The 25,276-nt window shown below is 46.3% G+C and overlaps 2 non-coding genes across 2 annotated transcripts; both read left to right on the forward strand.

Moving 5' to 3' along the window:
- The first annotated feature begins 13,779 nt into the window (after window positions 1–13,779).
- Window positions 13,780–13,853, forward strand: trnan-guu (transfer RNA asparagine (anticodon GUU)). The gene has a single exon. It is a non-coding gene; the product is annotated as a tRNA-Asn (tRNA).
- Window positions 13,854–17,132: 3,279 nt separating this feature from the next.
- On the forward strand, window positions 17,133–17,204 carry trnaw-cca (transfer RNA tryptophan (anticodon CCA)). The gene has a single exon. It is a non-coding gene; the product is annotated as a tRNA-Trp (tRNA).
- The last annotated feature ends 8,072 nt before the right edge of the window (window positions 17,205–25,276 follow it).

Here is a 25,276-nt window from a genome sequence, read left to right on the forward strand (position 1 = left end):
AGAGAAACGTCAGACCGCAAGACCATCGGAGCAGAAGTTAGGCCATTCGGCCCATCGAGTCTACTCAGCAATCCGTTAGTGACAAAAGTAGCGCAGATGAGATTAGCTACAGTGTGGAAACAGGCCATTTGTCCCAACAAGTCCACATCGACCCTCCGAAGAGTAACCCATCCAGACCCATTTCCCTCTGACGAATGTACCTAACTCTATGGGCAATTAAGCATGACCAATCCACATGACCTGAACATCTTTGGACTATGGAAGAAAACAGGACCACCCAGAGAAAACCCACGCAGACACTGGGAGAATATGAAAACTCCTCACAGACAGCCACCCAAGGCTGGAATCAAACCTGGGTCCCTGGCACGGTGAGCCTGCAGTGGTAAACACTGAGCCACTACATATTGCAACCCGAAGTAGGCAAGCAGGAGGTTGGGAGAATGCAGCAAGCCAGGCAGCACCAGGATGTGGAGTAGTCAGCGGTTTGGGTATTAACCCTTCTTCATGATTGAAACGTTGATTTCTCTGTGAGAAACGATTTACGGGAATGTTGCTGGGGGTTGGAGGGTTTGAGCTACAGGGAGAGGCTGAATAGGCTGGGACTGTTTTCACTGGACCATCAGAGGCAGAGGAGTGACCTAATAGAGGTTACAAAATCATGAGGGGCATGGACAGGTTAATAGACAAGCTATTTTCCCTGGGATGGGGGAGTCCAGAACTTGAGGGCATGGGTGTAGGGTGAGATGCGAAATATATTAAAGGGACAACTTCACAGGATTTGGGTCAGGTGTTGTCAAATGGGACTAGATTACTTTAGGATATCAGGTCAGCATGGACAAGTTGGACCAAAGGGTCTGTTTCCATGCTGTATGTGTCTCTGACTACGAGTCCTGATCTAAGTTTAAAATAGAGTCCAAGTAACTTTGAACACTTCAATCTTGTTGAGCTCACCTCCTGAAAGGTTTCAGACGAATCCCTCTGAGCGATACTGTTTAAACATGCTGAGTTGGACAAAGTATCCCATCAAGTTCAACACAAACCCAGAGTTGAAGAAGTCAGAAGTCAGAACACCAACGGGACCAAAACTGATCATAATATTCCAGGTACAGCCTCATCAACGTCCTGTATAACTACAACATAACTATATCTATACTCAATTCCCGAACTGATCAAGGTTCGTGTACCTAAACCTTTCTTCATTGCATTGTGTATCGATGTAATCAGAGATATAGGACCTACTTTAAACTGAACCACAATCCTGCTTCTGGGGGCACAATGACTGACAGGGAAGGCAAAAGGGAGATTGACCTTTAAATGGAGTATAAAAGTAGGGAGGTGAAAGTGGAGGTTTTGATTGAAAGTGCAGTGAAGATTCAACCAGCTGACAGTGGATCTGAATCACATGTCGATCAGATCAGGTTCGGACGGCAGGAAACCAGATAAGTTTTTACAACAAACCACAACGAGGTCATCATTAGACTCTTAATTCCGGATTTATATTGAATTCAGATTCCACCATCTGCCGTGGCAGGTTTTGAACACAAGTCCCTAGAACATTACCTGGGTGAATAGTCTGGTGACAATAAAGTCGGCCATCGCCTCCCCTGAACACATTGGCCTATTGTGTTCAGAGGTAACAAAGGAACAAGAGGTTTTAGCAACTGTTAAGTTGTTGATGTTACACAAGGGAAAATCAGCACTCTCAGTAATGGCACATACTGAAGTCAGTGTCCTGTATCAGAGGTAAGGGCTCGGGAACCATAAGAAAAAGGAACAGGAATATGCCATTCAGCCCGTTGAGCCTGCTTCTCCATTCAGTAGGATTCTGGGTGATCTGGCATTCCCCACAGTCACTTTCCTGCCCTTTTCCTGCAACTGTTCATCCCCTGACTCTTCACGAATCTATCCATCCTAGTTTTAAAGTGACATAAAGACTGTCAACAGAGTTACTGGGGTGGGGGTGGGGGAGTGGGGGGGGGGGTGTGGGTACGGGGGCTGAGGTCGAACTTGGGGACTAAAACAATGGCTTCACACTTCACAACATTTAACTAAGGGAATGTTTATGGTTATCCAATGCTGGAAATTGGGCAGGCATTCAGGTAAAATTATTGGTAAATTATGAATGACAGAGGAGTCGGGAGAGAAGTGGTGTTCAGGTACAGTTGGATATCATTAGTATAGATGCCAACACCAGCAGCTACGGTAAAACAAATCAGAACGGAAGACGCTAAAATCATACCCTCCCAGAGGATAGAGTGATGCTAAAGAGGGTCAGTACTGTCATTAACTCTGATCAAGGCTGTCCGTAGGTCGACGAGGGAATGTTCATCCCTGTCACCGTGACAAAGGATGTCAAATATCACCTTGATAAGAACTGTTTCAGGGGTGGAAACCAGACTCCAGGGCTTTAAACACAGAATTCTGGAAAAGATGGGAATGGCTAATTCAACAATGTTACATCCAAACTAACACTTCTTTTCGTGCGATAATAATAGAAGTGTTTTGGTTTTATGTTTGAAGATTCTCAGCAACACTGAATAAGAAGCAACAAAATTAACACAAGAAATACTGCAATTGCTACAATGTGCCTGCTCCCAATAGGGGGCCATCGGTGTGAAATTAACTTTCTACAAGGGGCAATATTGGAAAGGAATGACCCAGTTCATAGCTATAAGAGGGGAGACACAGACTGCTTGATACAAACATATAATGGGCGGGAGTTGGCCACTCGGCACTTCGAGCCTGCTGCAGCATTCAATAAGATCATGGCTGATCTGAATTCAACCTCAACTCTACATTCCAACACATCCCCGACAATCTTTCACCCACTTGGTTATCAAGAACCTATCTACCTCTGCCTTAAAGATTTTGAATCCACTGCCTTTTGAAGAAGACACACAACCCTCAGAAAGAAAAGAAATCATCCTCATTTTTGTCTTCTACATTTAAAATATGACCCTGTACTTTCAGATATTAAGATAGGGACACAAGCTACATTCAAATAATACCTGTGGTACAGTTAACTATCTCAAAGTGCTTCACGTGAACATTATGAGAATTCCTTTAAAAATCACAAGACCGGAGCACAGATGAGACAGGTGACAAAATACTTGGTCAAAGGGACAAGTTTAGGGCAATCTTTTAAACAGGTTCAATTTCCCAAACATCAGAAGACAAAGACGTGAACAACAAACACAAAATAGCAACGAATGGGAAACAACAGTGTAGTCATAACGTCACAGGATGAGTAATCCAGGGAACATGAGTTCAAATCCCACCACAGCAAGAGGTGAGATGAGAATAATTCAAATCATCAATGGGGAACACAAAGTAAGTCTCAGTATGGTATCGATGGCACTGACGTCAATTGTCCTAAAAACCCATGTTCACCAATGTCCTTTCAAGAGGGAAACTGCCATCCCTGCATGGTCTGACTTACATGTGACTCCAGACCGACAGCAATGTGGTTGACTCTTAAACTGCCCTCTGAATTGGCACAAGCAAGACACCTTGCACTTAGGGATGGATAACAAATATCAACCTTGTGAAAGTGTCATAACAGAAATTGCTGGAGAAACTCAGCCAGTCTGGCAACACTGGTGGAGAGAGAGAGAAAGAAACAAAGACAATATCCGGGCTTGAGTCCAGAACAGTTGTGAAGAAGGGTCACAGCACTTGAAATGCTAACTCTGCTTCTCTCTCCACATGTGCTGCCAGTCCTATTGAGTTTCTCCAGCATTTGACGCATTTTTGTGTTTCAGATCTCCATCATCTGCAGTTCTTCATTACACTGACTTAGGGAAGCTCAAATCCCATAAAAGGGTAGAGCAGAAGCGCTGGAATTACTCAGCAAGTCTGGCACCAGTTATGGAGATAAAAACAGTTCGTACTTCGGGTCATTGAATGATCTTACATCAGGGACAAACTTTTGGGGAAGCTGCAAGAATAAAAGGCACTGGTGTAACTTCAACATCTGGGAGAACTCTCTCAGCCATGGAGGTCAGGCTGACTCAGCATTCTGTTCCTGCTCATTACCTGTTAAATTCTCCATTTGTTTTTCTTGTTATATTTCTACATGGTTGACACATTCCTATGTTTTAAAATGAAATTACAAACAGACAAGAATTTTCCATGTAAGTAATCATACATTAGAGGGTTTGGAACGTGAATGTAAACTTTTAAACTATTTATTCATGCATGGGGTGTGGGCATCGCTGGCAATGCCAGCATTTATACCCATCCTTAACCACCCTGTGGTTGGTTGGAAAAGTGCATGAAGGTGTCTGAGATTGTCTTGATCAGCACAGCAATCTCAAAGATGGGTGTGCTCAGGTACAAGTACCCTCCACTCCCACAGCCAAGTCTGCATTCACTTCAATTATAGATGCCATCTAAACCTCCCAGGACAAGGACAGCATGGGATGACAATCAGAATAAAGCTTCCTCTACTCTTGAATTTCAAGTGAAGCTACCTCAACACTGTCCCCAACAAACACTGCCAAGACAGAGACTGCATTGGGTTAGATACAGAGTAAAACTTCCTCTACACTTCCCCATTCATACAGTCCCAGGACAATGACAGCAGAGGGTTAAATAAACAGGAGAGCTTCTTCCATTCTGACTGACACTTAGTACGTCCTACACCAACCCTCAAGGAAAATTCAGAACTGAAGTATTATCTGGTACTGAATTCACACATCCTAATGGGAATGACAGCAACAGAAAATCACGTAGTGAAACACAGATAAAACACACACAATGTACAACAAAACTAGACTGTTATTTGGATCAAAGACATAGTCCCTGCAGTGATCCGAATGTGAGCTGAACAAATTTCACACTTGAACAATATTCTCTGGGAATGCAATGTCCACCTCACTGCTGTCTATTCAGTTCCTCTGCTCTCGTTCAGGGCTGAGTTGCGGCTGACCACATTGTGGCGTGGAGGTCAAGAGGTTGGACAGTGAAGGTCAACTTGGATTGAGGGCATCCTTTGTCATGCCAGTGAGGTCGAGGGTCGCTCATTTACTCAACTTATAATCGGGGACAAGGGGATGTCAGGCTGAGTTTAGAAGAAACAGATGATCCGATGGAGCTGTATAACATCTGGAGAGGACTTAATGCAAATGTAATGTCAACTCAATTCTAGCCAGAGACTAGTCTCTCATTTAAGATAGAAGAGTTTTGTTTTTCTCACAAGTGTTCTCGAGTCTTTGAAATTCACCTCTTTAGAGAGCAGCATGTGGTGGTGACACGGTGGTTAGCACTGCTGCCTCACGGCATCAGTGACCTGGATTTGATCCCACCCTCGGGCAGACTGTCTGTGTGGAGTTTGCACATTCTCCACTTGTGTCTGCGTTGGCTTCCCGTGGTGCTCTGGCCTCCTCCCACGGTCCAAAGGACATGCAGTTGATGGTAGACTGACCATGGGAGATACAGGGATAGGGTAACGAACTGGGTCTGGGTGGGACGGTCAGTCAATGTTGACTCGATGGGCTGAATGGCCTACTTGCACGCAATTGGCCTATAATAATCAATACTATGCACTTGCTTTATGGTTATCGACATCAAATTACATGAGTGGTTTTGGTTATTTCATCTCTTATTATCGTATTCAACCAACTACAGCATCTAGAAACTTGCTTAATTACAATATCCAATATCTGCCGAGTACTGTTTCTTTTTGTCACGACCATTATCTTGAACTCTGACGTGTGACCTCCTCATTGCTGTCAAAGTTCTTTATTTGTCTATACATTGTCATGTTTTTACTTTGTCGAATGTCTTCCTGGCATTTGTAGTTAAGACCCTATATTCTGCCCTCGTCAACATTTTCCCTTACAATTCTCTACTAAGGATTTCACGAAAAAACTCAGAGTGTGGTGAGACTGCAGAACTCACTACCATAGTGAATACTTGGTTTGGAAGACACGACAACTAAGGGTAAGCAACCCAATACAAATGACTGTCACTGACACCAGATTCACAACACAGTGAAATTTAAACATGCAATAACCCTCAATTTCTCAACTGTCCCAAACCAGACTTGGTGAAGAACAGATCTTGCACATCAACATTATAATTTAAACAAAAACGAACAATTATAAATACGGCAAATTTTCTAGGGCAAAGTTAAAGAAGATAATCTAATTAATAGCAATGATTTAAACCCTTTGATCAAGTCCCCCACCATCTCAGAGACAGAGACTTAAGCGCCAAATTAAGAAAAAAAAAAATTTTTAAACATACCAATTCAAGCAAACAGTTTCCAACATAGGATTGCCAAGCCTTTGTGCAATCTTTGGACTATCACTGTTTCACAGACACGTAACTGTAAATCTAATTTAAAAGTCACTGCTGAATGTGAATAGACACCCCAGTATTCAGCTGTTTCTTACAGGCTGGGACTCATTCCCAGAAAGAGACAACAATTCTTTAACAGGACAGTAGAATCTGGAGAGAACAGCTCCTGGTCTCAACGAGCAGCAGTGCCCAATGGAAGCAAAATTGCAGGGGTGGGGGAGCACGACGGCATAAAACAATAAAAACCGACCGACTCTCCCACTATAAGCACTGTCAGAATGTGCAGGGGTTCAGTCCTCTCAGTGACCCACAGCAGCTTCACCAGCAGAATCAGATTGTTGGGAGCACTGGTGTGCCCGCTGGTGCTTCTGCAAGGTGCAGAATGATGAGAACCTCCGCTTCCACTCGGGGCAGGTGAACGGCCTTTCCCCGGTATGGGCCTCACCTGTGCCTCAGCAGGTGCGAGGAATTGCTGAAGGCCTTCCCGCACTCTGGACAGGGGAAAGGCCTCTCCCCCGTATGGACCCGAAGGTGGGATGCCTGGGTAAAGCCCTTCCCACACTTGTGGCAGGAGAACGGGCTCTCCCCGGTCTGGACCCGCTGGTGCCTCAGCAGGGCAGAGGTATCCTTGAAGGCCTTCCCGCACTTGGAGCAGCTGAAGGGCTTCTCTAATATGTGGACCCGGCGGTGGGTCAGTCGGACGGAGGAATAGCTGAAGGCCTTCCCGCATTCGGGGTAGGAGAATGACCTCTCGCCTGTGTGGACCCCCTGGTGCCTCTGCAGTGCATGGGAATTGCTGAAGGTCTTCCCGCACTCAGAGCAGGAGGACAGTCTCACCCCGGTGTGACGGCGCCCATGGGTCTCCAGGTCAGATGGGAAACGGATGCCTTTCCCACAGTCGCCACATTTTCATGGTTTCTCCACGGGACGGGATTCCTTGGGTTTCTCCATGACCGAAGCTTCAGCTGCACACAAACGCATGTACAGCACCTTCCCGCCGTGAATTACTTTTCCCAAATGTATAACTTTTACTGGCTCCACAGTCAGAGTGCTGCAATAGTCGGGTCTCTCATCCAGTCTCACTGATGCTGAAAACATACTGAAAGAGGAACCAAAAAGCTTGTTTCCTTCTCACAGAATCAGAGTCGAAAATTGTTATAGTCCCGATGGATTCAGTGACTGCCAGACATTGACGTGAAATTGAGGACTGCAAATGCTGGAGAGTCAGAGTCAAAGCACAGCAGATCAGGCAGCATCTGAGGAGCAGCAGAGTCAATGTTTCAGGCAAAGCTCTTCATCTATTGATATTGAAATGTCCGTCTTCAGATCTTCAAATAATCTGTAAAAAGAGATTACAAAAGTCATCACTGTTAGTCCAGGTTAGAAATTCCAAACAAGCAATTCTACTTTCTGCAGAACATTCTTTTCTTTTTCCACAAAATTGAAAGCCCCATCGCACTCCCTTTCATCCCTCTATTCTCACTCCGCTCAAACTAATCCTCCCGACGGTACTGATTCAGGATCTTACAGAGACCGAAAAGTGAAAACATCAAGACAGACACCTCTGAATTTTGGATACCTCCACCTGAAAGTTAGTATCTTTCACGACATCTAGGAGTGAGTAAGTCTGATTTTGGGAAGCAAAAAAAAAGTGTTAATTCAGGATGAACCTTCATTGCAGCTTCTTGAGAAACAACCAGACACTAAATGGTTAACATCTGGGGAGGTGGAAGTGGGGGGATGGAGGAAATGAGATATCAAGGCATTGACACCGACACCAGACAGAAACTGAACACATAGGCAGGGCAAACATGACGGGCAAGCCAGAGTCATAGAGATACACAGCACAGAAACAGGTCCTTCAGGCCAAATCATTCGTGCCCACCACATAGCCTAAATTAATCTCGTCGCATTTACCAGCACTTGGCCTATATCCCTCTGAACTCTTCCTATTCATATACCCGTCCAGATGCCTTTCAAATGTTATAATTGGACCTACATCCACCACTTCCTCCGGCAGATCATTCCTTACACTTGCCTCCCTCACCTCAAACATATTATCCTCCTGTTCTGGACTTCTCCCATCCCAGGGAAATGACCTTGTCTATTTACCCTATCCATGCCTCTCATGATTCAATAAACGTCTGTAAGATCACCCCTCAGCCTCTGGTATACCGGGGAAAACAGCTCAAGCAATGCACTGCGTTTCCTTTTAGCTTCACACTCACAGAACCTTACTCCCGTGTAAAACATTGTTTCCCTCCCCCACACTGTCCATGGGAAAAGCCAAGGCTGCTGAGACTCTGGATTTGGGGGAATGCCACGTAGAATTCCTGCAATGTGGAAACACGCCATTCAACCCAACAAGTCCACACCGACCATCCAAAGCGTAACTCCTGTGGACACATTCCCCTATCCCATGCCACGACACTTACTGCACACTATGGGCCCATCTAGTATGGCCACTTCTCCCGAAACTGAACACCTTTAGATTTTGGGCGGAAACCAGAGCACCCGGGTGAAAACCAGCAGACACGGCAGGGAGAATGTGCAAACTCCACACAGAGAGTCGAAATCGAAAGTGGAATCGAAAGTGGATCCCTGGCGCTGTAAGGCAGCAGTGCGAACCACTGATCCATCGTGCTGCCCATGTGTGCAGAAAGAGGTGGGGGCTGGGAACTTTGTTAATGGTACGGCACAGTGCATTCTTGAGTAAGGTTAAATCTCACGGCATCCAGGGAGAGCTAACCAACTGGGCACAAAATTTAGAAGCGCGTTGTTGGAGATGCTGGAATCCTTCCTGAAAACAACAAATGCTGGAGATCACAGTGGGTCAGGCAGCGCTGTGCTACTCTATGACTGGACAGTGTGGACGTGGAGATGATGTTTCCACTAGGAGAAGGGTTGAGGATGCCAAGTCATTGAGGGCATTTAAGACAGAGATAGGTTCTTGAATAATAAGGGGTCAAGGGTTATGAGGAGAGGGCAGCAGAATGGGATAGAGAAACATATCAGCCATGATCGACTGGTAGAGCAGACTCGATGGGCCAAATGGCCTCATCCTGCTCCTGTGTATTGTGGTCTTAAAGCTCGGCAGATAACTTAAGGGGTTCTCACAAACTATTTCAGAATCCTGAAGAGGAGTTGTTGGACTCGAAACTTTAACTCTGCTTTCTCTTCACAGATGCTTCCAGTCTTGCTGAGTTTTTCCAGTGTTTTCAGTTTTTGTTTCAGATTTCCAGCATCCACAGTTCTTTGTCTTATTTATCAAATTCATTTCTTGCCCTTCCCAAGTGTCTGGAACTTCATCTCCCTGATCTACAAACTGTTCACTTACCCTAGAAATGACCAAACCTCCTTATCAAAGTAGATCCCTTTGTTGCAAAATGATTGTTCAATTCTGTGACCAAAATTATTGCATTCGTAATTACTTACACCAGGGACTCACAATATCTCAGGCCAAAACACAGCTAGATTGTTTCAGACAGTACATTTATGTGATTTGATACAATTCCCTATTCCCGACTTTACCAGCGTGTTGCAGGGAATGGCGGGTTTGAGTTAAGAAGAATCTGGGACATTTTTCCAATGGAGCCGAGGAAGTTGACAGTTAACCTTATAGAGATTTTTAAAATCAGAAGGGGTATAGATAAGGTGTCATTCCCAGGAGGCTCCGAATATTTTATTGCTCCAGAAGGTGTAAAAGGGGGTCAAAGCTTCAACAGAAATCGAGCAGAGCTGAGAACAGACAACATTTAACTCTGTGGGAACAGGGAGATTAGAGGACAGAGAAATCAGGACCTGAAATCCGAGCTGACACCAGACTACCATGCTATCAGTGCTTTGATTAGCAGTGCCCACCCTCTACCGTTACTGAGCTCCTAACTCGACTTGAATGCCACGTATCCCCTCGATATTCCGGATCCTTGTCATTCTGAAGCCATGTCTCTGGAAGGAGTCTCAGATCATAATTATTCTCTACAATGTGTGCAGTCAATTAATTCGCTTTTGTTACAATGCGGCACACATTCATATACTGAGCTTTTAGTCTTATTTTTTGTGATGGTGAGAATCCAGTTTTGATTGCTAGTACATTTATTCTCCTCGTCCCTTTCTCTCATTCTCTGGTGTTTGGTTTCCACATCACTACATTGCTCACTGGCCTTGATTTGGATTGGCTATGCTAAATTGCCCAGTGTTTAGGGATGTGCAGGTTAGGTGGGTTGGCCATGGGAAACGAAGGGTTATCGTTTCAAAGTAATAGAAGGAGTAGGCCATTTGGCCCATCGACCCTGCTCCGCCATTCATTAAAATCATGGCGGATCGATCAATCGTCTCAGCTCCTCCTAATTGCATTATCCCAACTTCCCTGAGTTCCCTTACCTCGCAAAAAACCCATCCAACAGTGTCTTAATGAAGCTGCCTCTACTGCTTCCTTGAGCACAGAATTCCATTAATTTACCATTAACCACATTGGTCCTGCCCTGAGTTGCCTCATCAAAATGCAACAGCTCATATTTGTCTAAATTAAACTCCATCCACAATCCTTGGCCCATCGGCTCATCTGATCAATTATAATTTATATTAAACTTTCTTTCCTACCTTATTCCCTAAAAGCTGAAAATCTCCATCCCAAACTCTCGCCCTCCGTTCTCACTTTGTTGAATCTAATCTCGGATGTCCTCATTCTGAAGGGTTTGGTTCATGCTGATTAACAGGCCCACATTCAAGGGGGATCTAACTGAACCGTACAGAACATTGAACGGCCTGGACAGAGTGGATATTGGGAAGATGTTTTCATTGGGAGGAGAGACTAATACCAATGGACATAGCCTAAGCATAAAGGGAGAATGGAGATTAGGAGCAATTTCTTTAGCCAGAAAGTGGTGAATCTATGGAATTCATTGTCACAGAAAACTGTGGAGGCCAGGTCACTGAGTATGTTGAACATTGAGATAGAGATGTACAGCACAGAAACAGACTGTTTGGTCCAACTTGTCCATGCCGACCAACTATCCCAACCCAATCTAGTCCCACCTGACAGCACACGGCCCCATATCCCTCCAAACCCTTCCTAATCATACACCTACCCAAATGCTTTTTAAATGTTGCAATCGTACTAGCCTTCACCACTTCCTCTGGCAGATCATTCAATAAACGTACCATCGTCTGCGTGAAACAGTTGCCCCTTAGGTCTCTTTGTATCTTTCCCCTCTAACACGAAACCCATGCCCTCTCGGTCTGGACTCACCCACCCCAGGAAAAGACTTTGTCTATTAATCCTATCCATGCCCCTCATGATTTTATACATGTACAGTTACAACGTTGAAAAGATATTTGGATAAGTACATGAATACGAAACTTTCGAAGGTTTATGGGCCAAACACTGGTAGGTGTGCCGAGTTTAGTTTGAGAATATACTCAGCACGGGCTAGTTGGATGAAGGGTCTGTTCAGTGCTGTCAGACTCTGTGAATGACCTGTACTGTTCTTAAAACCATTTTCTTACCTCCCCCGATAAGCATCCACTTCTTTGTTGTTCAAAACTCAGATGAACTTAGCCTTGAATATGTTCAATGACCCCACTTCTGAACTCAATTCCTCTTCGTAATATATCACTTGCCTCGCTCATTGCCTGCTGCATCTGCCCGACAACTGGCATTGACTGGTGTGGAGGGACTCTGAGACCCCTTAGTACATCCATACATCATTCCTGATGAAGGGCTTGTGCCCGAAACGTTCCCTGTCCTGCTCCTCAGATGCTGCCTGACCTGTTGTGCTTTTCCAGTGCCACATTTTTCGACTTTCACCTCCAGTCCTCACTTTCTCCACATTCCAATATGTCACCATTTCAACAATGCACTGCTTTTTTTTAAACAGCAAAGGCTATAACTTCACATTGCAGCACTGCACTTGCCATGGGTTTGCCAATTGAGACACAGACCTGGACCAACTTCGGGAAGAGGCAAAACACTGAGTTCTGAACAAAAAGCGTAGCACACTCAAAACGTCGGCTCTGTTTACCTTTCCACTGATGCTACTCCTCCCGTTGGCTTTCTGCAGTATTCGCTGTGTTTGTTCTACACAAATGCTGCTTTCCATTAAAGAACTGCAATCCCTGTCCTCTGGAAACTGACCCTAGTCAGTGGCAATAGGTTCTTCTGATCATTCAGGTAAAAACGATGACTGCAGATGCTGAAAACCAAATACTGGATTAGTGGTGCTGGAAGAGCACAGCGGTTCAGGCAGCATCCAACGAGCAGCGAAATCGACGTTTCGGCCAAAAGCCCTTCATCAGGAATAAAGGCAGTGAGCCTGAAGCATGGAGAGATAAGCTAGAGGAGGGTGGGGGTGGGGAGAGAGTAGCATAGAGTACAATGGGTGAGTGGGGGAGGAGATGAAGGTGACAGGTCAAGGAGGAGAGGGTGGAGTGGATAGGTGGAAAAGAAGATAGGCAGGTCGGACAAGTCAAGGAGACAGTAACTGAGCTGGAAGTTTGAAACTAGGCAAATGTGGCTCTGGTACCGAGTTTGTTTCACAACATGGTTGAAGAGCTTCAGAGCAGAGGAAATGACCTGGGAGTTGCAGTGGGAGAGGGACTCCCTGAGATTCTTGTAGAGAGAGGAGGAAAACTTCTTCAAGGCAGGCATCCTTGCAAGAGGATTCGCAGTTGGGGTAAAATCAACAAGGTAAAAACAATGACTGCAGATGCTTAAAACCAAATACTGGATTAGTGGTGCTGGAAGACCACAGCAGTTCAGGCAGCATCCAACGAGCAGCGAAAACACCACGTCTTCTCCCATCATTGACAAAAACCCCTGGAAATCTCCAGTTAACCATCTTTGCTCCAAAGAGAGCATTCCCAAACTTGGGAATGTCTCCACAAAATGGAAATTGCTCATCCCTGAACATGATGCATGTGTTACAATGGGGAAGAGGTTTTGGCAAAATATTGTCAGTTAGCAGGTGGAAAAATGTTCAGGAAGTAAAACACAAATCCCAGTCTCCAGCTTTGTGAATCTTTAGAAACTCTTTGGGAAGTGGAATTCGAGGAGAATGAAGGATGAACTGTCCGACTGAGCAGAGACAGTCCAGACACCGTCCCCTTGTTTAAGAGGCTGATTGACTCTGATATTCTCCGGAGATGAACTGACCCGAGACATTGAAAGAATTCTCTGCACATCAGGAATTCAAACCCATTCTCGGCTCGGGGCCAATGAGAAAATTCGGGAAGTGGCAAAAACTGAAAGGCTTGGAGGGCGATGGCTCCGGTGTAGGAGAGCTCGTTCCTAGTGTCATGGATGTGCCTGCAGATCGTGGGATCAGGCTGTCGCCATGTCTCCATAATGAATGTCCAAGGCTTTATTATGGAAAATTAAAACTGATAGAAGACAATGGTAATTTTGGGCGGGGCGGGTTGAATTATGAATTGAATAGTAGGTTCCTCAAAGACACTTTGCGGGCCATGCTGGGACCTGTCTCTGTGGCGCACTTGGTCAGCGCGTTCGGCTGTTAACCGAAAGGTTGGTGGTTCGAGACCACCCAGGGACGGAGTGCTTCGTGTTCTCGCTCCTACCGCTTTCTTGGCTGCGAATGTGCACGTTTTTCATGGTTTCAGGAAAATGTTTCCCAAACGGAAATCTTTTCCACTAAGGCAGCACAAAGGGGTTTCTGAATTGATTGAATTTCTAACGAAAAGGACTGCGGATGCTGAGAATCCGAGACAGAAAGAGAAACTGCTGGAAAAACTCAGCAGGTTTGGCTGTACTTGGATGAGGTAAAAAACGAGTTCTGAAATGTTGTCCCTGATTCTCTTTCCACAGATGCTGCCTGACCTGCTGAGTTGCTCCTGCAATATCTGTTTTTGACTGAACGTCCATTTCATCTTTCGGGATGAAACACTCAGACTCGCCATTTGCAGATATTTAACCCTTTCGAAACCTGTGAAGTGATTGGATTCAAACAAACTCAGCAATGATTTACTCTTTCGCAGCTCCACAGGCAGATAGACCTGGGAAATGAAGCTGTCAGTGTGGTTCTGTATTGGTGGGCCGAGTGGTGAATGCGATGGACATGAAATCCATTGCGGTTCCCACACGCAGGTGTGATCCCTGCCGACTACAGTTGAGAAACGACATCAAAAGAAAAGGGAGATTGCTCCACGGTTTTTTTTAATGCAACCAGTGGACGGGTTGAAATATTTCAATCACATTGGCACTGGTCGGGAATCTGCAACCCACTGCCTGACAGGGTGGAACAAGCAGATACCCACAGAGCTGCTATTGAGGCGATGAGCCAAGAGTTTGGAAATGAGACTAGAACAGTGAGGGGCGTGAAGTCGTGATCGAAGTTAAGCAGGCACCTGAGGATAAAGGTGTTTTATTTCCCGGTGAAAGATACTGCTTCACAAAGTTGGGACTATGGAAGGGAAGCAGTGACGGTGATTATCTTTGGCTGTTCCTCTTGTGAATGTTCCCATTGCTGCGCATGTCCGTGTTAACGTCAGAACTCTGCAGCATGGCGGCGTCAGGTCCGCACAGTGCCAGGGGCGCAATGGATGACGCATCTGACTCCACCTACCTGTTTGAAATGCAGCTCACAGCTTCTTCACACACCCCAATTAATCTTTCTCATTGTCCTGAAGCCGGCATACGGTTTGAATTCCCGATCTGCAGGAACGAGACTCTTTTCACTGTCTCGCGTCAGGAAATGTCCCTGAGAACATCAGAGTCAAGTCATAGCGCTGTCGGAGGAGGGGAAGCTGAAATAGTCCCACACGCTGCTCACGGGCACATTTCACTTTCCCCAACACACCGCCCCAACCACTGCGGCTCCTGGGAGTGGAAAGGAAACAAACACCAAAACCCAGTCTCAGCTTTGTAAATCTTCAGGAAATAAGAAAACTGTTCATCCCTTCGGATCTTCCATCCTGGGCTGACAGCCTTGATTTTAAATGGATGTCCAGTCAGTGCCGACTCGTTTTGGCTGAAAAAAATCTTCCTTATCTCATCCCAGCATTTCTTGCCAGAGAGACCTGTGTGGCAGAGTTCATGTATATATTTCTTTGTATGGTATTTTGTAAATAACATTCGTTTGCTGGTTGTTTGTATCGGGTATTTCAGGTTCATTAGCCGCTGTTTAAGTGTGTTGGTAGGTTTGTGGGCTACCATGATGCTGAGAGGTTTGATTTGTCTGGACATCATTTCCCAGATGTCTTTCATGTAAAGTAATGTGGCTCGGGTTTCTGTAGACGTTGTGTCTACTTGTGTCTATTTGTTGATGTGAAATCGGCACACTGGGTTTATTGGGTAGGCAAAAGTGAGGACTGTAGATGCTGGAAACCAGAGTTTAGATCAGAGTGGTGCTGGAAAAGCACAGCAGGTCAGACAACTTCCGAGGTGCAGGAAAATCGACGTTTCGGGCAAAAGCCCTTCATCAGGAATGGAAGCAGGACGCTTCCAGGGGTGGCGAGATAAATTGGGGGGTGCTGGGCCAAAGGTAGCAAAGAGTACAATAGGTGAATGGGGTTGGGGACGAAGGTGACAGGTCAGAGAGGAGGGTGGAGCGGATAGGTGGGAAGGGAGATTGACAGGTCCTGAGGACAGCGCTCAGATGGAAGTTTGGAACTGAGGTAAGGTGGGGGGAGTGGAAATGAGGAAACTGGTGCAGACCACATTGATGTCCTGGGGTTGAATGTATCCGAGGCAGAAGTTGGGGCGTTCTTCCTCCAGACATCGGGTGGGGAGGGAGCGGCGATGGAGGAGGCCCAGGTCCTGCATGTCCTCGGCAGAGTGGGAGGGGAGGTTGAAATGTGGGGCCACAGGGCGATGGGGTTGATTGTTGCGGGTGTCCTGGAGATGTTCCCTCAAACGCTGTGACTTGATTCTGCGACGGGGCTCCAGTCTCCCCAATGTAGAGGAGACCGCATCGGGAGCAATGGATACAAGAAACAACTTTGGTGGAAGCCTTCGAACTCCCGTGACCCGGGTTCGATTTCCGGGCAGGGAAGCAATTTTCAGTAGAGCTGTCAAACTTCGCTGCCATCTCCCTGGTGGTCTCGTGGTTAGGATTCGGTGCTTTCACCGCTGCGGCCCGGGTTCGATTCCCGGTCAGGGGAGCAATTTGCAGTGTGTTTTTTGGGCTGCCCATTCTCTGGGTGACTGCTGCACAGAACATCTACGTTCTGCCTGCAAAAAAGACCCTGAGCTTCCAGTTGCCTGCCAATTCCACACCCCACCCTGTTCCCTGGCCAACATCTCTGTCTCAGGTTTGCTGTTGTGTTCCAGCGAAGCTCAGCACCAGCAGAACGAAGAGCACCGAATATTGCACTTGGGGACCACACATCCCTCTGGTCCCAATATCCAATTCAATAATTCTAGGACCTGAACTCCATAGTATCCTCGTCCCTTCCACACACACCAAGCCTTGTTATCACATAGTCTGTCATTCCACACTACTTCGCCACGAACAGTCTCCATTAACAGTTATTCACCCTCTCACGCAGATCGTTATCAACTCTTTTTTCTGTCCAACAGTTCTTCCCTCGCTTTGGGCTCTGTCCTGATCTCCGCCTTCCTCCCACAATATCTCCTGCATATAAACCGACATTTTCCAAATCACCATCTGTTCTGTGGAAGGGTCACCGGCAACTCCTGTTTTTTGTTCCTGATATACAGCACCCGCAGTTCTTTCAGATTTTTATTGAGAGAGAGTTGGAAATTGTTTCGAGAGACAGAAGGAGAAGGGGGAGAAACAGAACAGACATGAACGTAAAATCATTGTAGTGCGATCACTTCCCTTAAGCATGAATAGAGCACATGGGCCATCTGTGAGCTTGTGGCGCAACGGTAGCGCGTCTGACTCCACTTCAGAAGGTTGTGTGTTCAAATCACGTCAGGCTCACTACAGTCAACGTCGAACATTTCCAATGAAGAAAAGAGTACGTTCACTCCGTATATCTGTTGTGTCAAAAGTTGTGGACACTTTCGATCATGCATGAATCTTTGCTGTCAGTTTGATTTGTGAACACTCTGTCAGGGAGGTGGTGTGCCCATTGTTTGGGGAAATGCTGAGCTCCCCGCAATATGACAAGTCGAACACAAACTGTTCATCACGGGATTTCAACACACAACCGCTTCGTTCAGTTGGTGACCGCGCAGTGTGAATCACATTATACCGATACTTTTACAACAGAATCCAGAGATTTCCATCCAGGTTTTAGTCACATCAAACTGCCACGGAATGATGTTATGGCCTCAGAAAACTAGAATAACGTGAAGATCGCTGGGATGATTTTCTACATCGGACTGCAATCGAAACACAGATCATTGTTTCCAGTTTTGGTGGAACAAAAGACATCGTATTGGTGGATAATTACAGTCTGTGCAAACACAGCTCGCCATCGATAAATATTAATCCTGTTCACTTCAATGGCAAAATTTCAATTCAGAAACCAAGTGCACTTGGCTGTTTGTAACAGAGACAACATGACAAAATGGCTCTTAGGAGGAGAAATGGGACATTGAGGAGAAGTGAAATGTTTGCTTTTGGTCACCTCCACAATTGTTAGAAAAACAGGTTGAAAGGATTCTTAAAAGGTGGCTGAAGGAGTGGTGAGGGATAACACTTCAGACAGCGCAAAGTGGAAGACCACTTTCTAGTGGAAGAAAAAGACATTCCTTATTTCTGAAAGAACTGGGAAACAGAAGAGGGGATGAAATCTGACTTGGGAGCTATTTCCTATTTGTTGAGGATGTTGCTTCATCACAGTCTTGGTTTAGAGCATAAGCTCTTCATCAGGAATAAAGGGTGGCCCAAGGGGGCTGAGAGATAAATGGGAAGGAAGTGGGGCTGGAGGGAAGGCAGCTGGGAGTGCAATAGGTAGATGGAGGTAGGGATTGATGGTGATAGGTCAGAGATGAGGGTGGAGCAAATAGGTGAGAAGCAAGGTGGACAGGTATGACAGGTCAAGAGGTTGGTGTCGAATTTGGAAGGTTGGATCTGGGACAAGGTGGGGGAGAGGAAATAAGGAAACTGATGAAATCTGCATTGATACCATGTAGTTGGAGGGTCCTAAAGCAGAAGTTGAGGTGTTTTTCCTACAAGTGTCGGGTCGGAAGAGGTTGGCAGTGGAGGAGGCCCAGGACTTGCATGTCCTTGGTGGAATGGAAGGGGGAGTTAAAGTGGTAAAAACAATGCTTGCAGATGCTGAAAACCAAATACTGGAATAGTGGTGCTGGAAGAGCACAGCAGTTCAGACAGCATCCAACGAGCAGCGAAATCGACGTTTCGGGCAAAAGCCCTTCATCAGGAATAAGGCAGTGAGTCTGAAACGTGGAGAGATAAGCAAGAGGAGGGTGGGATAAAGTGTTCAGCCACAGGGCGGTGTGTCGGTTAGAATTAGAGTCCAAGAGTTGTTCCCTGAAATATTCGGTTAGTTGGCATCCAGTTTCCCCAATGTGGTTGAGACCATATTGCGAGCAATGGACATGATCTTATAAATAGATTGCATAAGTCTTAGCCTGCCAGAATTATTTTCTTTTATTAAATTAAAGAAAATTTTTATTCAATTGGATGACTGCATGAAACGGTTTGTTGGTCAGATTTGAATCATCACTCCCAAATGAGACGATGCCATGAATATCAGTGAACTGCTCTTTTTGTTAAAAACCACAAGTTCTTGATTTATTTTCACAACTTACTGGTATTTACACCTGCACATTCAATGTCAAACTCTGACATCAGAAATTAAATTACAGCATTAATTTTGACTTGAAATATTCGAACAAACAAATTAATAGCACATAGTGAATCGCAAGTCTGATTAATCTGAAATTAAATTTGACCAAAAAAATATAAAATCAAGATGGGAGATAAGAAATGGGGGAAGGGCAGAAGGCGAGAAATGCAGCATCATAGAAAGTGCTCCCCCAGAGTGTGCATTTTACCAACTACCACTGCTAAATATAAACACTCTGATATGATCCTTCGGTTTTAATGTACACCATAGCCCCATACAGTAGGTACCATTTAAATGAGTTAAAAATACAAGCATTGAGCAAATCCAGCTTCCAGCCTTACCCCCGCCTCCCCACCCCCCCCCCCCCCCCCCGCCCCCTCTCGCTTCTTGGAGCTTGGACCATCCTCCAGCGCCGGGGGGTTGTTGAACTCCTGGGCTCCAGCGGCCACGCCTCCACTGAAGAAGCTTTGGGAAACAGATGCAAAGGCAAGATGCAGAACAGAGAACCTTTGTATATGAAAGCAGCTTACAGAGATATTGAGCAACAGAATCACATGATTTTTACCCATCGTCCTCTGGGTTATCGACCCAGCACACTCACGCAGCACTACTCTACTTCTGTGCTCCCAGCAGCTGGATCGTGGATCAGTTTAAAGTAGGTCCTATATCTCTGATTACATCAGTACACAAGGCAGTGAAGAAAGGTTTCAGCACACTGGCCTTCATCAGTTAGGGAATTGAGTATAGATGTTGGCAAGTTATGTTGTAGTTATACAGGACGTTGATGAGACTGCACCTGGAATATTGTGATCAGTTTTGGTCCCCTTGGTGTTCTGACTTCTGACTTCTTCAACTCTGGGTTTGTGTTGAACTTGATGGGATACTTTGTCCAACTCAGCATGTTTAAACAGTATCTCTCAGAGGGATTCATCTGAAACTTTTCAGGAGGTGAGCTCAACAAGATTGAACTATTCAAAGTTACTTGGACTCTATTTTAAACTTACATCAGGACTAGTAGTCAGAGACACGTACAGCATGGAAACAGACCCTTCGGTCCAACTTGTCCATGCTGACCTGTTATCCTATATTAATCTAGTCCCATTTGACAGCACCTGACCCATATACTCTGGCAGCTCATTTCATATATATACCACCCTCTGCATGAAGAAGTTGTCCTTTTAATTTGTTTCGCCTCTTACCCTAAACTTATGCCCTCTAGTTCTGGACTCCCCTACCCAAGGAAAGGACATTGTCTATTACACTGTCCATGCCCCTCATGATTTTATAACCGCTATTAGGTCACTTCTCTGCCTCCGATGCTCCAGTGAAAACAACCCCACGCTATTCAGCCGCTCCCTGCAGCTCAAGCCCTCCAACCCCCAGCAACATTCATGTAAATCTTTTCTCATAGATAAGTCACTCTTTCAGTCATGAAGAAGGGTTTATACCCAAAACGCTGACTACTCCACATCCTGGTGCTGCCTGGCTTGCTGTATTCTCCCAACCCCCGGCTTGCCAACTTCGGGTTGCAATATGTAGTGGCTCAGTGATTACCACTGCAGCCTCACAGTGCTGGGGACCCAGATTTGATTCCAGCCTTGGGTGGCTGTCTGTGAGGACTTTGCACTTTCCCCCAATGTCTGAGTGAGTTTTCTCTGGGTGGTCCTGTTTTCTTCCATAAACCAAAGATGTGCAGGTCATGTGGATGGGCCATGCTTAATTGCCCATAGAGTTAGGTACATTAGTCAGAGGGAAATGGGTCTGGATGGGTTACACTTCGGAGGGTCGGTGTGGACTTGTTGGGACAAATGGCCTGTTTCCACACTGTAGCTAATCTCATCCAATACTTTTGTTACTAACGAATGGCAGAGTCGGCCAAACTTCTTCTCCGATGGTCTTGCGGTCTTAGGTTTCTCTGGTTCATTTCATTAGCAATGTGCAGTCCCGGGCTCAATGAGCAACAGTGTCCACTGAAGGCAAAGCTCACAGAATCATAGAACCCCCACAATGTGGAAACAAGTCCTTCAGCCGAACACATCTGCACTGATCTTCCGAAAACTAACCCACTCAGATCCATTTTCCTACCCTCCTTAACTTGCACACAGACTCCCAAGGGTGGAATTATTCCTGGGTTCCTGGTGCCATGAGGCAGCAGTGCTAACCCTGAGCCATCATGGAGTTGTGATTGTGGGGTGTCGGGAAGGCAAAGGCAGTCCAGCAGAAGACTAAAACAGCCCACCTACTCTCCCACTGCACCCACTGTCAGAACTGGCAGGAGGTTCAGACCTGGGAGGTGACTGAAGGCATCATCACTGGTAGGATCTGATTGCTGGGAGCGCTGGTGCCCCCGCTGGTGCTTCCGCAAGTTGTAGGAAAACATGAACCTCTTCCCACACTCGGTCCAGCTGGAGGGCATCTCCCAGGTGTGGGCACATTGGTGCTTCAGTAGGGCAAAGGAATTGCTGAAGGCTTTCCCACACTTAGGGCAGCAGAATGGCCTCCCCTCCTCCGCCACTCTCCCCCCCCCCACCCCACCCCCAAACCCCCGTGTGGTCCAGCTGGAGATTCAGCAGTGTGGAGGAGCAGGTAAAGACCTTCCCACATTCGGGGCAGGAGAACGGCTTCTCCCCGGTGTGGATAGACTGGTGCCTCAGCAGGGACGAGGAATTGCTGAAGTCCTTCCTGCACATAGGCAACTGAACGACCTCTCTACCATTTGGACACACCAATGGGCCAGTACGTCGGAGGAAAGAGCAATGCCCCTCCTGCAGTTGGGGCAGAAGAACGGCCTCTCAGTGTGGACCCACTGGTGTCTCAACAGGTGGGAATAACTGCTGAAGGCCATCTCGCACTTGGGGCCGGAGAACAGCCTTCCCTGGTGTGGACCAACTGGTGCGTCAGCAGGGCAGAGGAATCACTGAAGGCCTTCCCACACTCAGGGCAGCAGAAGGGCCTCTTCCCCTCTGTGGACCCATTGGTGCTTCAGAACCCTTTCAAATTTCACAATATCCTTCTGATTGGAGGAACACCAGAATTGCACACAATATTCTAAAAGTGGTCTCACCAATGTCCTGTACAGCCACAACATAACTTCCCAACTCCAATTCAGGCAGCATTCAAGCAGCTTCGAAATCGACGTTTCAGGCAAAAGCCCTTCGTCAGGAATAAAGGCAGTGAGCCTGAAGCATGGAGACATAAGCTTATCTCTCCATGCTTCAGGCTCACTGCCTTTATTCCTGACGAAGGGCTTTTGCCTGAAACGTCGATTTCGAAGCTCCTTGGATGCTGCCTGAACTGCTGTGCTCTTCCAGCAGCACTAATCCAGCATCTGGTTTCCAGCATCTGCAGTCATTGTTTTTACCTTCCCAACTCCAATACTCAGTCAGAGGATTGGGAACGCTTTCAAAACCCACAAAAAACAAACAGGAAAGAATGGAGGGACAAACCGAATTTTTGAGAGTGAGCTTGGAAGCATCAGTGAGAAATCGGCGGAATGGGTTTATTGCGGACGCGTTCTCCTTAAATACACTATATACGTATTTCTCTTGTGGTCTTCGTAGTTTCTCTGTGCTGCAGTGTGTAGTGGCTCGTTGAAATAATGTCCTGATGCAGCTTCGTTTGTGGGTGTTGGGATGATTGCTTCTGTGTTTAAGTATTTGGTTTGTGTGTGTTGTTTTTCTGTAGATGCTAGTTTGAAGTTCGCCATTGACTGTTCGCTCTACTGTGACATCTAAGAATGCAGTTTATTGTTGTTCTCCTCTTTTTCAAACTAGGAGCCCCCCTCAGGCCATAGTCTCACTACTTGGAACACCAATATACAGACTTGTCAAAGGCCTCCACTGAGGACTAAAACACCAAGTCGAAGATTCATGCCACTCCATTTACTCCATCCAAGAATTCCCGAACACCAAAGACACGAAGATAGAAGAGGATGGAATAATGTTGTCCTTTGACATAACAGCCCTGTTCACATCCATTAACATCAACGTGGCCAAAGAAAACTAAAGACACGACTCGAAGAACTAAAGACGAAAACACAGAACCAACTTCAGCAGCAAAGATAACACTGTCAACCTCGTGGAACTATACCTTACCACCCACTTCATATTCAGTAACAAGCCCTACAAACAAATCAACGAAACGCCCATGAAACACTTCTGTCATCAAAAAATGAAACAAATTAGAGGAAACATACAACACCATCAACAATCTCCTTACTGGCATAAAATTCACAAAAGAGGACAACAACAAAGTGCCATTTCTAGATGTACAGTCCACCGAACAATCAATGATAAATTCAAAACAGCCTCTACAGGAAAACAGCACACGCGAACCAAGAACTTAGCTACAGAAGTAATCATCTCTACACATACAAACATTTCTGAACGAGGGCACTATTTCAACGAAACAAGACACAGTGCAGCACCCAGTGACTACGAAGACCAAATAGTAACTGTACAGCGCTTTTAAGAAGAATGGAGAGCCAAGCAACACACTGAAATTTGCTTCCCTGACCGGGAATTGAACCCGTGCCGCAGCGGTGAAAGCGCTGAATCCGAACCACTTGACCACCAGGGAGACACAGGCAAAGCTGGACAGCTCTCCTGAAAATTGCTTCCCTGCCCGGAAGTCGAACCCGAGTCACGAAGTTAGAAGGCTAACACCAATGTCATTTCGTGTAGCCATTGCTCCCGATGCGGTCTCTTCTACATTGGGGAGACTGGAGCCCCGCCGCAGAGTCAAGTCACAGCGTTTGAGGGAACATCTCCAGGACACCCGCAACAATCAACCCCAGCGCCCTGTGGCCCAACATTTCAACCTCCCCTTCCCACTCTGCCAGGGACATGCATGTCCTGGGCCTCCTCCATCGCCGCTCCCTCCCCACCCGATGCCTGGAGGAAGAACGTCCCAACTTCTGCCTCGGATACATTCATCCCCAGAGCAACAATGTGGTCTGCACCAGTTTCCTCATTTCCCCTCCCCCCACCTTACCTCAGTTCCAACCTTCCAGCTGAGCGCTGTCCTCATGACCTGTCCTACCTGCCAATCTCCCTCCCCACCTATCCGCACCACCCTGCTCTCTGATATGTCACCTCCATCCCCACCCCCATTCACCTATTGTACTCTTTGCTACCTTTGGCCCAGCACACCCCACCCCCAATTTATCTCTCCACCCTGGAAGGGGTCCTGCCTCTATTCCTGATGAAGGGCTTTTGCCTGAAACATCGATTTTCCTGCTCCTCGGAAGCTGTCTGACCTTCTGTGCTTTTCCAGCACCACTCTGATCTAAACTCTGGTTTCCAGCATCTGCAGTCCTCACTTTTGCCTACCCAATAAACCCAGTGTGCCGATTTCACATCAACAAACTGACACAAGCAGACACAACGTCTGCAGAAACCTTAGCCACATTACTTTACATTAAAGACATCTGGGAAATGATGTCCAGACAACTCAACCCTCTCAGCATCATGGTAGCCCACAAACCGCCCAACACACTTAAACAGCGGCTAATGAACCTGAAATACCCGATACAAACAACCAGCAAACGAATGTTATTTACAAAATACCATACAAGGAAATATATACATGAACTCTGCCGCACAGTTCTCTGTGGCAAGAAATGCTGGGATGAGATAAGGAAGATTTTTTTCAGCCAAAACGATTCGGCACTGACTGGACAGCCATTTAAAATCAACGTTGTCAGCCCAGGATGGAAGACCCGAAGGGATGAACAGTTTTCTTATTTCCTGAAGATTTACAAAGCTGAGACTGGGTTTTGGCGTTTGTTCCCTTTCCACTCCCAAGAGCCGCAGTGTTGGGGCGGTGAGTTGGGAAAAGTGAAATGTGCCCGTGAGCAGCGTGTGGGACTATTTCAGCTTCCCCTCCTCCGACAGCGCTATGACGTGATCTAATGTTCTCAGGGACACTTACTGACGCGACACAGTGAAAATAGTCTCGTTCCCGCAGATCAGGAATTCAAACCGTATGCCAGCTTCAGGACAATGAGAAAGACTAATTGGGATGTGTGCATAAGCTGTGAGCTGCATTTCAAACAGGTAGGTGGAGTCAGATGCGTCATCCATTGCGCCCCTGGCACTGTGCGGACCTGACGCCGCCATGCTGCACAGTTCTGACGTTAACACGGACATGCGCAGCAATGCGAACATTCACAATGCGAACAACCAAAAGTAATCACCACCACTGCTTCCCTTCCATAGTCCCAACTTTGTGAAGC

The sequence above is a fragment of the Chiloscyllium punctatum genome, chromosome 36 (assembly GCF_047496795.1).
Source record: "Chiloscyllium punctatum isolate Juve2018m chromosome 36, sChiPun1.3, whole genome shotgun sequence".
Lineage (NCBI taxonomy): Eukaryota > Metazoa > Chordata > Chondrichthyes > Orectolobiformes > Hemiscylliidae > Chiloscyllium > Chiloscyllium punctatum.